Genomic DNA, 15,220 nt, shown 5'->3' with positions numbered 1-15,220 from the left:
ACATATCTCCAAACTGATCATCGAACAGAGCTCCCAAATTATCAGAGACTGCAACCAGACAAAATTGAGGAAGGCTAATGCATCTATAGCACAAGAACTTGACCCCTTATAGCTCTGCATCTTTATGTCATGCAAATATTAGACTATTTCTTTTTATGTGAAACAAGAAGCAGAAATATTGAAATATAGCTTAAATTGGAAAAAGTAAATTTCTATAAGAATATGCATTAAATGTTATCAGAGATTATCAATGGGTAAAGGTACAAAATAGTTTCCCCCCCCTCATCTTTAAATATCAATTAAAAAATTATTTAGCTTTGACTACCAAAATTAGTCTCAAGTCTGGGGAATGTTTAGAGAAATGTCATTAATGATAGGCCCTACATTATCATACAAATAGAATAAAATCTAAATTCTTATAAATTAAGTCATATTTCTTAAAATCATCTTATTATTCTATATTTTTTAAGTTAATGTGAAACAACAGTAAAAAACAAACAACTTTGAGCAAACTCTTTCCTACATTGTCCTGAGGTCAAATTTCTAGGAAGGAATGAAACAGACTCTGAAATTCTAGCAACACTAAGGAGTATTCTAGAACTGCTAAACAAATCTCTATGTGGAATTTTATGTTTTTTGTAATTAAGGTATTGTTTTAAATACATGCCAGTGTTTGAACATCAATGTTTTCTTATTGAATCAGATCCTACTTTAGATATGTAAACAAAACTCTGTCATTTCAAGGAACCACATTCATGCATTCACTGATTCATTTAATAAGCACTTACTGAGCACTGTTACCCTTCACAGCATTGGGTGTGATAATATCCATGAGCTCTCTTAAATTACTGCTCATGAGATTTATAATGTTTTACAAGGACAGTGCCCTGACAGTGCCCAAACAGCAGTTCATTCTTCCCGAAGAATGATGTTTAAATGACCCTCCCTTTGCCACAGCTCAGAGGAGAATTCTGATAAATGGCAAAGAGAATAGAGTAGCAAACAGTGATGTGTCTTGGGAGAAAAAGAGACAGAGAGCCAAAACAGTTCTCAATTTTCTCTTATTTGTAATGGAGGAAGTCACAATTTTGCACAGAATATTAAAAGAAAGGAAATGTGGCATAGAAATCAACCTATTAAAGACCTAATAATAAAAGACTGTTCTTTGAGCAAGTGCATAAGCAAAGCCTAGGGCATTTTCTCAATTAGTAATAAGGCTCTTAATGCAAGAAGCAGGTATTGCAGCCCAGATGCTACAGAATGGCATAAAACAAAAGATCACTTAGATTTTACCCTGACATACTCTTTTTTTGTCTTAGATGATCTTTAGTGATGAGAAAGTGAGAATTTATAACAAAACAAAAATGAATGACTATCTATAAATACAAATTGAAGGAGAGTTTAGGGTCCATTTTTTTCAATATATAATTTTGTCAACCTCATAAAGTTCCATTTTATAGCAACTGTCATGACCTTATAGGCTCATTGGAAGCAACTTTTTGATTATTATACTCAAGATTTTGGTGCCAGGAATGGGTATATAGATAGGTAGTACTTCTTACTGAATCCTACAAGTTGGGAAGGAACATGATAGATTAAGATAACATTTTATGGCATTTGGATGGATGATGCAAGAAGGCCTAAGCCCTATTCTTCCAATCAATCCTCCTAAATGGAAGTTACTGCTAGGGCTATACACTTAAAAAATCATAGCAAAATGATAGAGATATTTTTATTTTATTATTAGCCTGGTCAAGGCCTGATGATCATGATTCACCAATTGTCCCCAAACCCAAACAAGACTCCCTCTCTCAATTTACTTAACCAACTTCATAAAGGAAGCAAGAGAAAGAAAAGGGCAGCATGTAAGTGTGTGACCCTTTGGAATATATTGATTCTACCTACTGGTTACCATGGTCTAATTGATATCTTGCAATGTCATTCTCCTCTGGGGACTGGCATGGACAAAGGAGTTGAATTCTTTCTTTCTCTTACTGCTTTAAAGAGATATATTTGGGTATAGATATACTTTAACTGGTATTCTGCTAGATAGCAAAATTATACAAAATCACACATTGTGATTTCCTGCTCACGTTCTGGTCAATTTTGAAAATCTAGTGAAGCTATTATTACTCCACTTTATTAAAATTCCTTGTATATTTTATAATACATAAGAGCAGGAAGTGCATGTTCAAATGACCAGACAAGTAACATAAGTGTGTAAGAAAACAGGGAATGAGAGGTCTGGGGAAAGCTTGCCAATTTTCTGCCATATTCAAAGAGGACACATATTACTCAGCTTCAGCCAATTGCTGTCATGTGAAAATGCTAACTATTTTCATACCTTTTCATTTTTAAGAGAATCTAGAAATCAACATATTTTATATAAAAATTCCACATTTACAAACATGAACTTATTCAAATTAAAAATAAACACTATGCATGCCAAACAGAACTGTAATCCACATATTTAATTTTAGAGCTAGATTACAGATGATGTTTAAAAACTATATAGTGAATTAATGACAGTATGTTCTATGGATTCTTACTAAACAAGATATATTAAATAGAAGAAGAAATTAAAATAACTGGATCATATGACTTTCTCTGAGTTATCATCAAAGAATTATACTCATGATGATGATATTATAATTTAGATAAATATGTTTGAGTGTTTTGCACTAGTTTAACAAGTCAGCTTAATTCTGTAGTTCCTATAAGCACATTCAGGTAATATTATAAAGGTGGCTAATGTTTGACCACAAAACCTGTGAATTCAGTAAATTATTGATAATATGTCTGGACTAGATATTTTTATATGCCCAGTCTAACCATGTTCTCTGCAACAGAGAATCCCAAATGTTGGTCCTTGAATCAATACTGGAATAGGTATAATGAATTACCTGGAAAACTATGAAATATATACATTCTCAGGCTCCATGTTGAGTAAATCTGATAGTATATTGGGAAGTTCTGTTTTTCTTTGTTTTGTTTTGTATAAAGTTCCCATGTGAGTCTGATGGGAGCCATAATTAGGATTCATAGTTTTAGAAGAAATATAAGACATCTGCCATGAACTCACAGACCTGATGCCTCCACAGAAAATATGAAGTGAACACATATTAAAACATTAGGACAAATACAAGCTATAGTGTCACATTATATTACCATATTTAGCATAGACAATACTTAGGAATTCAGAGTGAGGTCACTATGATCAGGAATGTCTGCTTGGAATACATGGAAGTGGGGTGGATTTCTGCATGGTTTGAATGTGGGTATGTGAGGTGAGAGTGAAAGAAATTTTCATGTTACAGAAACATGTCTGAGAGTCTCTGAGCATAAATGGATATTAGTATGTTAATAAGGTAGTAAGAAAATTAATCCAGGTGAAGAAGGAAATCTTGTTTGATAGTTTAGAGACTTTGAAATTCAGAAAGTGGTTTAATTATATTAAAAAAAAAAAAAGAAAAGAAAAATAAATAACAGGCCAAAATGGAGTTACCTGTGCGAAGTGCAACATCAGCAAATCAAGGCTTAATACATGACCTAATTTGCAGTTTGGGGCCCCCCCAAGAATGTGAATCTGAAATTACCTGCGCAGCACTAGTGAGGTAATCTGTCTGACAGACCCCGCCTTCCCCACAAAGGAAGGTGACCTTGCCTGAAACAATCCATTCTTTGCTAAAGTAACTTCCTTGCTCTGCCTCCTTCTGCCTATAAAAGTCTGCCATTTTATACAGCTCCTTGGAGCTCCTTTCTATATGCCAGGTGGGATGCTGCCCCATTCATGAATCATTGAATAAAGCCAAATAGATCTTCAGATTTACTCAGTGAATTTTGTTTTTGTAGACCGAGGTAGTATTTGAGGACAATGAAATTGGCCAGCTTATCAGGACAGATTCCAGGGTGTAAAGCACAGGATCATGAACATGTAGATTAAAGGAAAATAATTTAGAAAAAGGAAAGTAGAAGAAGTTTGGTTCAATTTTCAGATGAAAGACAGGTGATAAGAATGGGTGACTGATTTTATTTAATATTTAATAAAATGGAAATTATGGTTAACTTAGCAGCCTGTACATATGGACAATGGTTTTTCTCCATGAGATTTTCTTATACCAATCTCAATATTTTTGTGTTTGCTTGGAAATTTCCACAATAATATGTTTGAAAATTATTCTAGTTTGCAGTCTAGTCAATAGACACCAATAATGGTAATGAAAGTATCAGAGGGAGCACAAACCTGCATACACTTCTGGGAATACTGCTGACATGCCTAAAGAAAGCAATACTGAGGAAGAGGTGGGCTATACCACCACCCCCCGCACATGTCCATACAAGATGTCTCTTTTCACTTATTTGCAACTTCCGAAAAGAACTGGCTATTGTGACCTAATCTGTCTCTCCCTGGTGGTTGTCTGGCTCCTGTTAGAGGATCCAGATGAGCAGTTGTTCCCACTGCACATTCTATGGAAGTAGGAAAGGTGTTCACTTCTCAGCAATTCCCAATTTACAGGCTGCATCATCCTGAGACGGGAATATTTTCACCTCCGGCGGTGAGATAATCTATTGAAGAGAAAAAAAAATAACTGCCTTTACTAGCTATCTTTCTTAGATTTGCATTCCCATTGGAAACTCAAATATTTCTGTGCTCCCTCCTGGTATGGTGGATTTCTCCTTCACCGTAGGGGAGTACTGAAGTTTTCTGTACTCACTGGTGGTCTATGGGTCTATGAATGGGTCGGTTCAGTTCTGCACACTCTCTCTATGGGAAACCCCAGGAGGAGAAATAATTAAATTATAAGATTGAGTCTCAGATTCTTATTTAATCCATGCACAGAGAGGAGACCTATTTGAAGGATCTTGACATTTTAGATAGTCTTTACTCTTTTCCTCCCCCACCCCCAATGCAATGATTACATTACGTAGTGTCCCAAAACAAAGCTTAAAAAGTTATAAATTTTTCACCTATTTGATTTTTTATTTGATGATAAATATTCAGCTGAAAATTTAGGGGATGGGTTTATCCTTTTATCCCTCTGTGCTACCTTCTTGTTAAAAGACTTTAATCCCAGTGCGTGGTCATTTTACCACAAACAATCATTAAGTCTTCATTACAGTTTTTCTCAGTAAACCCTTTCACTAAGCAAATATTTATTAAGGGGCTACCATGTTCCAGGCCCTGTTTTAGGCATTTGGGACACATCTCTGAACAAACGAGACAAAGACACCTGCCCTCATGGAGCTTCCAGTCTATCAGAGAGAGAATGACAACACATAATAAATTAGCTGCAAGTTCATAGAAGGTAGATATTTTTTCCCAGCCTTTTTATGATGAAAGTATTCAAACATAGAAAAGTTGAAAAGTTTTGCAGTATGCACTCATAAGAATTCTTTATTTAACATATAGATTCTTTATGGTATTCGTTTTACCATGTATGTATCCATTTATCCATCCTTCTGGAAACAGACTTTTGAATACCATATTTTGGTGCACTGCTCAAATGTTTTCTGAGCCAATCTTAGAAGATTTTCTTCTTAGTAGGAGGGGATATAAGAATATTGATGGTCTAAATTGGAATTATAAATATAGGATAAATATAAATAATAAGAATAAGAATATAAACAAGAAGACTAATAGAGAAAAGCTGGAGAGAAAATCAGTTCCCCTCCTATATCAAGAGTACCATCCACATCTACAAATATGGTTAGGCTAGACTGAGCAGCCATGAAGGTGACTTCAAGGAGGAGAGCAGGAATATTGTCAAGCAGTCAGTAACAATCCCTACATTCCCATCTCAATGACAAGGACAAAAATTAGAGCATGCTTCTGGGATCTAGAGAAAGGGGCTCTTTTGAAATTTATCCCAGAGTTATGTCTTTGAAATGGATACTCTTAAATGTTGAGCAACAGCAGTGCTCACAACAGAGGTAGATTAGGACTGGAGAGTCAGATGGATCTGGCCACATAATTGGCAATTCTGGACATTTGTTTGAACTTCAATTTCCCAAAGCATAAGGTTAGAATAATAATGCTTGCCACAGGAAATCTGTTTAAAATTACATGGGATAAAACTATTAGATAACAGTTAATGCTTAATAAGTAGTAGCTATATTAATATTGTTATTACTATTACTAAATTCCTATAGAAAAATCACAAAGTCCGTAAAAAAAAAAACCCACTGATGCTTAGAAGTCCCTGAAGACAAAGTACCCATAGAAAACCTTCCCTCATTATCCATGGGCGTTCCAGGACCCGCTGCAGATACCCAAATCAGAGAATGCTCAAGTCCCAAAGATGGCCTTCCGTATCCACAGTTCAGCAACTGCAAATTCAACCAACCTTGGATCGTGTTGTACTATACATATTTATTGAAAGCAATCTGTCTGTAAGTAAACCCATGCAGCTCAAGCCCATTTTGTTCAAGGGTCAACTACATTTTAAGGATAAAAAAGGTCATGGTTAAAGACTGGACCACAGCTTCAATTAGACTGGGCTAGATACTGGTCCCACCATTTAATGATTATGGGGTCTTCTGCCAATTACTTAGTTCTCTATAAACCTTGGATTTCTATCTGTAAAATATTATCTACCTCAAAGTTCTTATTGTATACATTACACATACACTGCATTAGAACTCTGTCACCATGTCAAGAACTCACTAAACGGCACCTATTATTCTAGACATACTATGTTAAGTAATATATGCTGCATCACCCTATGAGAATGTCAACAATTTCTCATTAAAGAAACAATCTAGTTCAGCTGCCTAAAGAGCAATAACTGAAATAACAACAAAAAAGACCTTGGATTATCAACAGTGTTTTAATGTAGGTGATTCTATTTTGAAGTATTTTTCATCTTAAAAGAAAATTAAATAAGGGTATGCTGGAGCCTCTAGATAGATTTCACAAAATTTCTTCATAAATACTCGATCTTAGATCTATTTTGGGAAAAATCTACATTATGTTTATTACCTAGAGTTTAAGTGTAAAGACACATTCCATTTGCTTTCAATTTTTTTTTTTTTCCAGTGCTTTGGTCCATTATGTCTGGTTTGCTTATTTTCTTGAAGTTATAGAAATACCGAATTCCGAAAATCTAAATTGTAGGTCATACTATAGTGGTTTGGTGGTAGTGTTAGCAGCAAATGATCATTATTAACATCTCTCTTTTTCACACACACACACGGAGTTTCTTTTTTTTTTTTTTTTCTTTTTTTGCGGTATGCGGGCCTCTCACTGTTGTGGCCTCTCCCGTTGCGGAGCACTGGCTCCGGACGTGCAGGCTCAGCGGCCATGGCTCATGGGCCCAGCCGCTCCGCAGCATGTGGGATCTTCCCGGACCGGGGCACGAACCCGTGTCCCCTGCATCGGCAGGCGGACTCTCAACCACTGTGCCACCAGGGAAGCCCCACGGAGTTTATTTCTATTTGTGTCACTTACTCTTCTCCTTACCATGTCAGAAAAATTATCCCCCAAATCGAAGATAGGCAATGCACATATATGCACACATATACCCTTATGTGCTATGCTGGTGCTGTGCTGAGCTTGACTTTTAATTTCATTTATTTTTCATAAGGTGCAGATAGCAAGGATGGAAGCTTTTCCTGATGTCTGTAATATTTTCTTTAAAAACTGACTTGAAAACTCATTGCCCAGATATGTCTATAGCATACTCCCTCACTTCATGAAGGTTTCTGCTCTATATGTCACCATGTCAGCATAGACTTCATTAAGTACCCCACCACAGCACTTCTTACCCTCTTACTCTGCTCTATTTGTATACATTCATCTTGTAAACATAGTTCTTCATTCCCATGTCCCTTATTATTATTCAACTCTTATTCGGCAGGATTTCATTGTCAAGTCACTTTTTTCAAGAAGACATGGGTATTGTCTCCCTGGAGTTATTTATTGTTGAAAATATCTGCTTGTTGCCTTTTACTTGAACAACATCTAGCTAGTACAACATATAGGAAAACATAACCCATTCTAGGATTTTTTGTTTTTTGGATTGTGATGTCTCTTACATCCGTTTTTAAAATTTTTTTCCTAACCAGGATCCAATGAAGTTTTTTGTTGTTGTCATTTTTTCTTTTTAATATACCAGTGAGTCTCAAACTTTAATATACATATGAATCACCTGGGGATCTTACAAAATATGGATTTGGTAAGTCTGAGGTGCAGCCTGAGATCTGCATTCCTAATGAGTTCCTAAGTCATCTCACTTAAAAAAAACCTCAATTTAACAAAAACAAAAACAGCTCACCCATTTCTCCCACCCTCCACTTCTCTCCTTTGACAACTACCAATCTGTTCTTTGTATCTATGAGCTTACTTTATATAGCTATAGTTACAGATACAGATATAGATCCCACATATAAGAGAGATCATGCAGTATTTGGTTTTCTGCCTGACTTTTCACTTAGCATAATGCCCTTAAAATCCCTCCATGTTGTTGCAATGGCAAGATTTCATTCTTTTTTTGTGGTTAAACAATATTCCATTAATATATTCCACTGATTATATATATATATATATATATATCACAATTTCTTTACCCATCCACCCACTGGTGGACAATTAGATTGTTTCCATAGCTTGACTATTGTAAATAATGATGCAATGAACATGTGGATGCATATATTTTTTTGAATTAGTGTTTTTGTTTTCTTTGGATAAATACCTAGAAGTGGGATTTCTGGATCATACGGTAGTTCTAGTTTTCAATTTTTTTTTTTTTTTGCGGTACACGGGCCTCTCACTGTTGTGGCCTCTCCCGTTGTGGAGCTCAGGCTCCAGACGCGCAGGCTCTGCAGCGGACTCTCAACCACTGTGCCACCAAGGAAGCCCAGTTTTCAATTTTTGAGGAACCTCCATACTGTTTTCCATAGTGACTGTCAATTTGCATTCCCACCAACAGTACAGGAGAATCCTCTTTTCTCCCCATCCTTGCCAACACTTATAACTAGACTTTTTGATAATAGTCATTGTAACAGGTTTGAGGTAATATCTTAAATGTGGTTTTGATTTGCACTTCCCTGATGATTAATAGTGTAGAGCATCTTTTCATGTACCTGTTAGCCATCTGTATATCTTCTTTGGAAAAATGTCTATTCAGATCTGCCTATTGGTTAACTGGATTGTTTCTGTATTAAGTTATATGAGTTCTTTATATATTTTAGATATTAGCCCCTTATCAGATAAATGAGTTGGAAATATTTTCTCCCATTCAGTAGATTGCCTTTTCATTTTCTTGATAGTTTTCTTGATGATTTCAATCTTACATTCAAGCCTTTAATCCATTTTGAGTTAATTTTTTGTGTATGGTGTAAGATAGTGGTCTAGTTGCATTCTTTTTCATGTGGCTGTCCAATGTTCCCAAACACCATTTACTGAAGAGACTGTCTTTGCCCCATTATATATTCTTGGCTCCTTTGTAGTATATTAACTGCCCATCTATGTGTGGGTTTATTTTTGAGTTCTCTATTCTGTTCCATTGATCTATGTGTCTGAATTTATGCCAACACCATACTGTTTCAGTTACTATAGCTTTGTAATATATTTTGAAATCAGGAAGCACAATGTCTCCAGCTTTTTTCTTCTTCTCAAGACTGCCTTGGCTACTCAAGTTTTTTTTCCATATAAATTTTAAGATTTTTTGTTGTGTGAAAAATGTCCCATTGACTTTTTGATAGGGATTGCATTGAATCTGTAGATTGCTTTGGATACTATAGACATTTTAAGAATATTAATTCTTCTAATCTATGAGTATGGAATATCTTCCCATTTATTTGCGTTTTCTTCAATTTCTTTCATTCATGCCTGTAGTTCCCAATTTACAGGTCTTTCCCTTCTTGGTTAAATTTATTCCTATTATTTTATTCTTTTTGACGGAATTCTAATCAGATTATTTGACTTTGTATTGACTGACTGTTTCATAATTCTTTAGGAGAAGTCAACTTGTACATTGTTATCTAGAGATATGCAAATAATTCCTGTCTGGTGGAACAGGAAACCCCAAATGTATAATTCCCTGGAAGACATTAATAAGCCAGTTTTGTATGTAATCTGCAAATGTATCATAGTGTTACTTTATATCTAACTTCTCAAATAGTTTTTGAACCAGTTTCAACATTTTACTGGTTCCTTCATTAATTATGAGTTGAACAAAATCTTTGCCATGTGCTGTCTTTATACCTGCACAAGTCATGCTTTTTGACCTCTTGAAAATCTTCCTTTAGCACTTGTACATCTTTATTACAATGCCCCCAAAGTCAAGATCTGCGGTTCTCTGCTTCTTTTGCAATATGACCTAAAAACTTGTCGTTGTAACTCCTCATGAAGCTCATAGAATTAAAGTTGAGAAACCCAAGCAGTCAAATGAATAAATAAGTGCTAAATAAATAGTGTAAGGCTGAGAAGATACTCTGGTTGTAAATCACATCAACTTGTTTTGCTCAAATAATAGTTCCATAAAACCATAGATTCTGTTATCCAGATTGCGACCTCCATTCCCATTTTTTCTCTCCAGTGCTATGGACTCTAACTTTTTAAAAGTCTAGAAGTCATCTTTCTTAATTACTCACTTTATCTCAATGTACATCTATTCAAATTAATCTAATTATTTTCAACTAAAGAAAGCTATGTTTTCTCAAATGTCTCGATTAGTTAAGAGCATTCCCCAGTCATTCAATCTAGAAACAACCGTAGCCACATTTGTTCATGGAGCAAATATTTATAGAGTACAAGCATGTGCGATGCATCATATTGGGTTCTACGGGTATACTGGCATATAAAATAGAAATAGACATTGAAAAAAATATATGTATATACTCTTGCTATTTACTAATTATTAAAATTAGCATTTTGAGGAGAATATTCAAGATACTAAAGTAAAATAGCAAATAACTCATGGTGGGAAAATAATTTAGATAAGATAATCAGAAAAGACCTCTCTGAGGAGAGAACATATGAACGGATAACTAAGGTACAAGAAGAAAATAGACTTGAGAAGGACATTTTCTCAGTTCTGGGAAAACTTGAGTTTGAAGAATCGTATAATGCTTGACATGACTGGAGATTGGTGGGTTAAAGAGAAGTGTTGCTGGGAGGGTAAAGAAGTCTATTAGATGTGTATATGGATGCCATATGACTTTCAAAAGTAGTTTATCAGAGAATATTTTCTTGAAAATCACCAGTGTATATGACATGGTTCGAGGTGATAGGGATATAAAATAATGAATAAAAATATATATGATATGATATGATATGGTCTCAGATTTTAGGGTATTTATAGTCTACTCTAAATAAAATATACCAAAATTGTAGATGCTCAGTGATCAAAGCCAAGCAAATCAAAAATGACAGAATTTAAGCAAGACAACAAACCTAGGAGGTAGATATTTACCTGCATTTTACCAATAATGAATAATGTTAAATAAAATTCTTAAGGTTACATAAATAAATGAGTGGCAGAGCTGGAGTCAGAATCCAGATGAATCTTGATTCCATATCAAAGTTTTGTTTGCTATGCCATGTTGTTTCCCTAGATCTCACACACTTCTCTATGAAATGGATTTATCTATACCGAAGAAAAAATTTAAAGCTATTTAAATTCTTAAAACATAACATTATGGTATCTCCTACACATTGTGGAATCAAAGAAGGTTTGCAGCTAGACAATGTAAATGATTGCAGACCGCCCCATGTCTGCAGAATTACTGCTCCTGTATGAGGTCAGTGCTGGGCATCTAACATGGCACACGAAAAGTAAGAACCACTATGGCTGGCATCTCAGGTTTCCAGGATCAGGGCCATGATTTTGTTCTATACTCCTGCTTAACTTTTGCTCTCAATTTTTATTTTAAGTCAGAGCCACACGTATCACGATTTAAAAAAGGGAAGACTATTGCTATACAAACTGTGGTCTACAGACAGTAACAGGAAACTTCTTTAAAATGCAGAAGCCAGATCTTCTGAATTGGAATCTGCATTTTGAGAAATCCTCAGATAATTAGCATGTATGTTAAAGTTTGTCAAACATTAATTTAGAAATCTGAAAATGGCCTAGTTGCATTGAATATACAAGCCGCCTTTCTCCCCCAAATCCTGTCTTTGAAATACCACTTGCTAACCTCTTCTGTAAGGCTAACCTTGATTATAACATTCCTTTGAGACAGATAATATGCTAATTATTCAAACTGTAAAAATAAAATATAGAATTTAAGGAACGTTTCATCTTCATAAGAAAAATACAGGAAGCAAACAGGAAGAAATCATTTCTGTGGCTTATCAAATACGCCTGGCTGTACTTTTTTCTACTTTGTACATTTATTTTCCCTGAAATTCACTTTTATATTAAAACTAAACCTATGCATAGGTAAAGTCAGAGGGTTTCCTCATTTGGAGCAAGAGAAAAAAGCATGAAACTTCCCTTTGAACACGGGTATATCAATTCAAATCTATAACTAAAAATTAGCTAAGAGATTCATAAAAGATCAGGGGTTTATTTTCAATATTTCCACATCATTGTATTTTCAGAGTAGAATGGAATGTGAATGCAACCTCATTTAATTTTAACATTTAAACCATATTCTTCCTTCATAAGACCGTGAAAAAAAAGAACAACTTCCCACATACATCATCTGTAAGAGGACATGCTCATTTAAAAGGACATATAAAATGGGTGCCTTTTTGGCAGTGACTGCCTACGTGATGTGATGGGGAGAATAAAATTTCCTATTTGCTTTCCCCACAATATTGACTTTATATAAGCTGTTTTCAAATGTAGTGTTTCCTGGGACTCAACCAACAAAAGGTATAGAATTCTTTAGCTCTTTAATTTATGTAAATAAAACATCCTGCAGCTTTTAGCTTTACACACCTCAGCAGACTTTGGTTCATCTTACAGGTACGTATAAACATAGGAGATAGCACAGTTTTACTCAACTCATGGTAATCTATGATTGCTAGGGAAGGATACAGTTGTTAAACTGAATCAGCCGTTCAAAGTAATCAAACCAAATAAATTCCTAGAATATTCCATAAGGGTAAAATTGTTTTCTAATCTGCACTGAGATCCTATTCAGTAAGGTCATTTTATTATCAAACTATAAGTTTGGGAACAAAATATTGTATTTTAACACGGTACTATGAGTATTTTAATTCTGTTAGGACCAAAATAATGATAAAACATGGATAATAGTAATAATAATCCCTTTCCCCAAAGAGTCCTAGAAATCCTAATTTACTGACTGGTAGCTACTTTCACTAAATAGAAATCCAGTAATTTAATAATCTTAGCATAGCAGTTTTCACTAAAGAAAATTAACTAATTCATTATTGCTTATAATTTGCTGAGGCATAGCTGCCATATTTGTAAAATCAGCAGGTCCTGAAAAAAATACAAGTTTTTAAATGAATGTTCAATTTCCCCCTAAACACATAAATGATACAATTACTTAGCTCCCTCTAGTGCCAATTTCTAATATAAACTTAATTGTAATAACCATATTCACCGTGCAATTTTGGAACAAATTAAAATTTTACTTGGCAATAATTAACAAGTAAACTTTCAAAGGTTTAGTAGACTGGGATCTGAACTAAACAAGATTTGGCTGATGACACTGTCACAGGTAGGCTCAAGGCTGCTGTTAAAATGATGGTATTTCTTTGCAAATTTCATTTTACATGTTTCAATTAAAAACAAATAAACAGTAGTAAAAGAATGTTGATAAGAGAATTATGGCTTACAATGGAATATCTTTGTATTCCTCAATTCAGCCGTAATAATCTCATTTAATTGGTGGTTTGTAGTTATCATTATTTAAACAATAAAAAATACAAGAAGAAAGACACCTCAATGTTTCTATCAAGGTATACGGAAATAAAATTTAATTTGCAATTGTACGTGAAAACAGAGCAGGTAGAGCATAAGAATTTTTTTAAATCCTAATAACCAAAATATTTAATTTAATAAAATGACTTACACATATATTTTCCTTAGGATTTCCCTCAGACTAAAGCATACAAATTAAAATTTTTCTTTCCATCCAGAAGTAACATATACACCTTTTAATAGGTAAATCACATTGTGTTGAGTACATTTGAAGACAAGGTGACACAATTTGGAGGAAGAGAGGAAATAGTCATAGATAGAATTTCACTCAATAAAAACCTGCAATAAAACTAATGAGTTTCACAAGGAAACTAAAATTTTCACAACAGTTTATGTATTTATTTGTTTATTTTGTAATATAGCATAAGGGCTAAGAGGGACAAGAGCAAGGATTCTGGAATCAGATGATACGTATTTGATAAACAGAACTGCTAAATGTAAGTCTGGGTAAAATGTAGATATTGTTTCCAATTAATAGGGTTGTTATGAAAATTATACAGGATACTTTACATGTGAAACACACAACTGAACAATGACCACTAATAACTTTTTTCCAACAGTTGGTAATAAAAAAAAGTTCACGGAATAAAAATAATATATAATTGAATTATAGCTGCAGTCATTGAGAACATAAACTTCATTCTTAACTGCTTAGAAATTCCTAAGAATTAGCATTGTAAAATTTATCTGGTTTTTGTTTAAATAAACTATTTTGTGTCCCAATGAAAAGAGAAAATTTCTTCTTAGAACAATTTTTGACATTTTTACACTAAAAAATAAATAAAAATGATAAGCTGTCTGTTCTCTAAGCTGAGTATAAAGATGTTGCAGAAAAGATTTTGGAAAATGTTTTTACGTATCTGCAGTTTGCTGTGCGTTTACAAACTCAGTGAAGAACATTTTAGAAATATTTTTAAATATTTCAGATATTAGAATAAATAAAGAAGTAAACACAGTATTATGACTATAGCTTTCTAAACGTTTTTATTTCTAAATCTTAACAGATAAAGCCTAGTAACTATCCACTGCAACCTAATTAAATGAATAATATTTTAGAATTTCATGTTTCCTCCTCATCCTTGATTCAGTGAAAGAAACACTTACAAGTTCCCAGAAAAGTGAAGTTTTTCTTCTCACTTGTTGAAAACTAGACAGTAGCTTTCCCTGTATATTTTCAAAGAGGTAGTTATTTTCTTGTCTTATTTACTCGTAGGCACAATCACTTGACCAATTACATTGTCCACTGTTCTAATTCCTCCCTTCTTTTTTACTCAATAGATATGGGGGGTGGGCTTTCAAGAATGAAACTAAATCCA

The sequence above is a fragment of the Globicephala melas genome, chromosome 7 (genome assembly GCF_963455315.2).
Source record: "Globicephala melas chromosome 7, mGloMel1.2, whole genome shotgun sequence".
NCBI classification, from domain to species: domain Eukaryota; kingdom Metazoa; phylum Chordata; class Mammalia; order Artiodactyla; family Delphinidae; genus Globicephala; species Globicephala melas.
Note: the sequence above shows the minus strand (reverse complement) of the source record.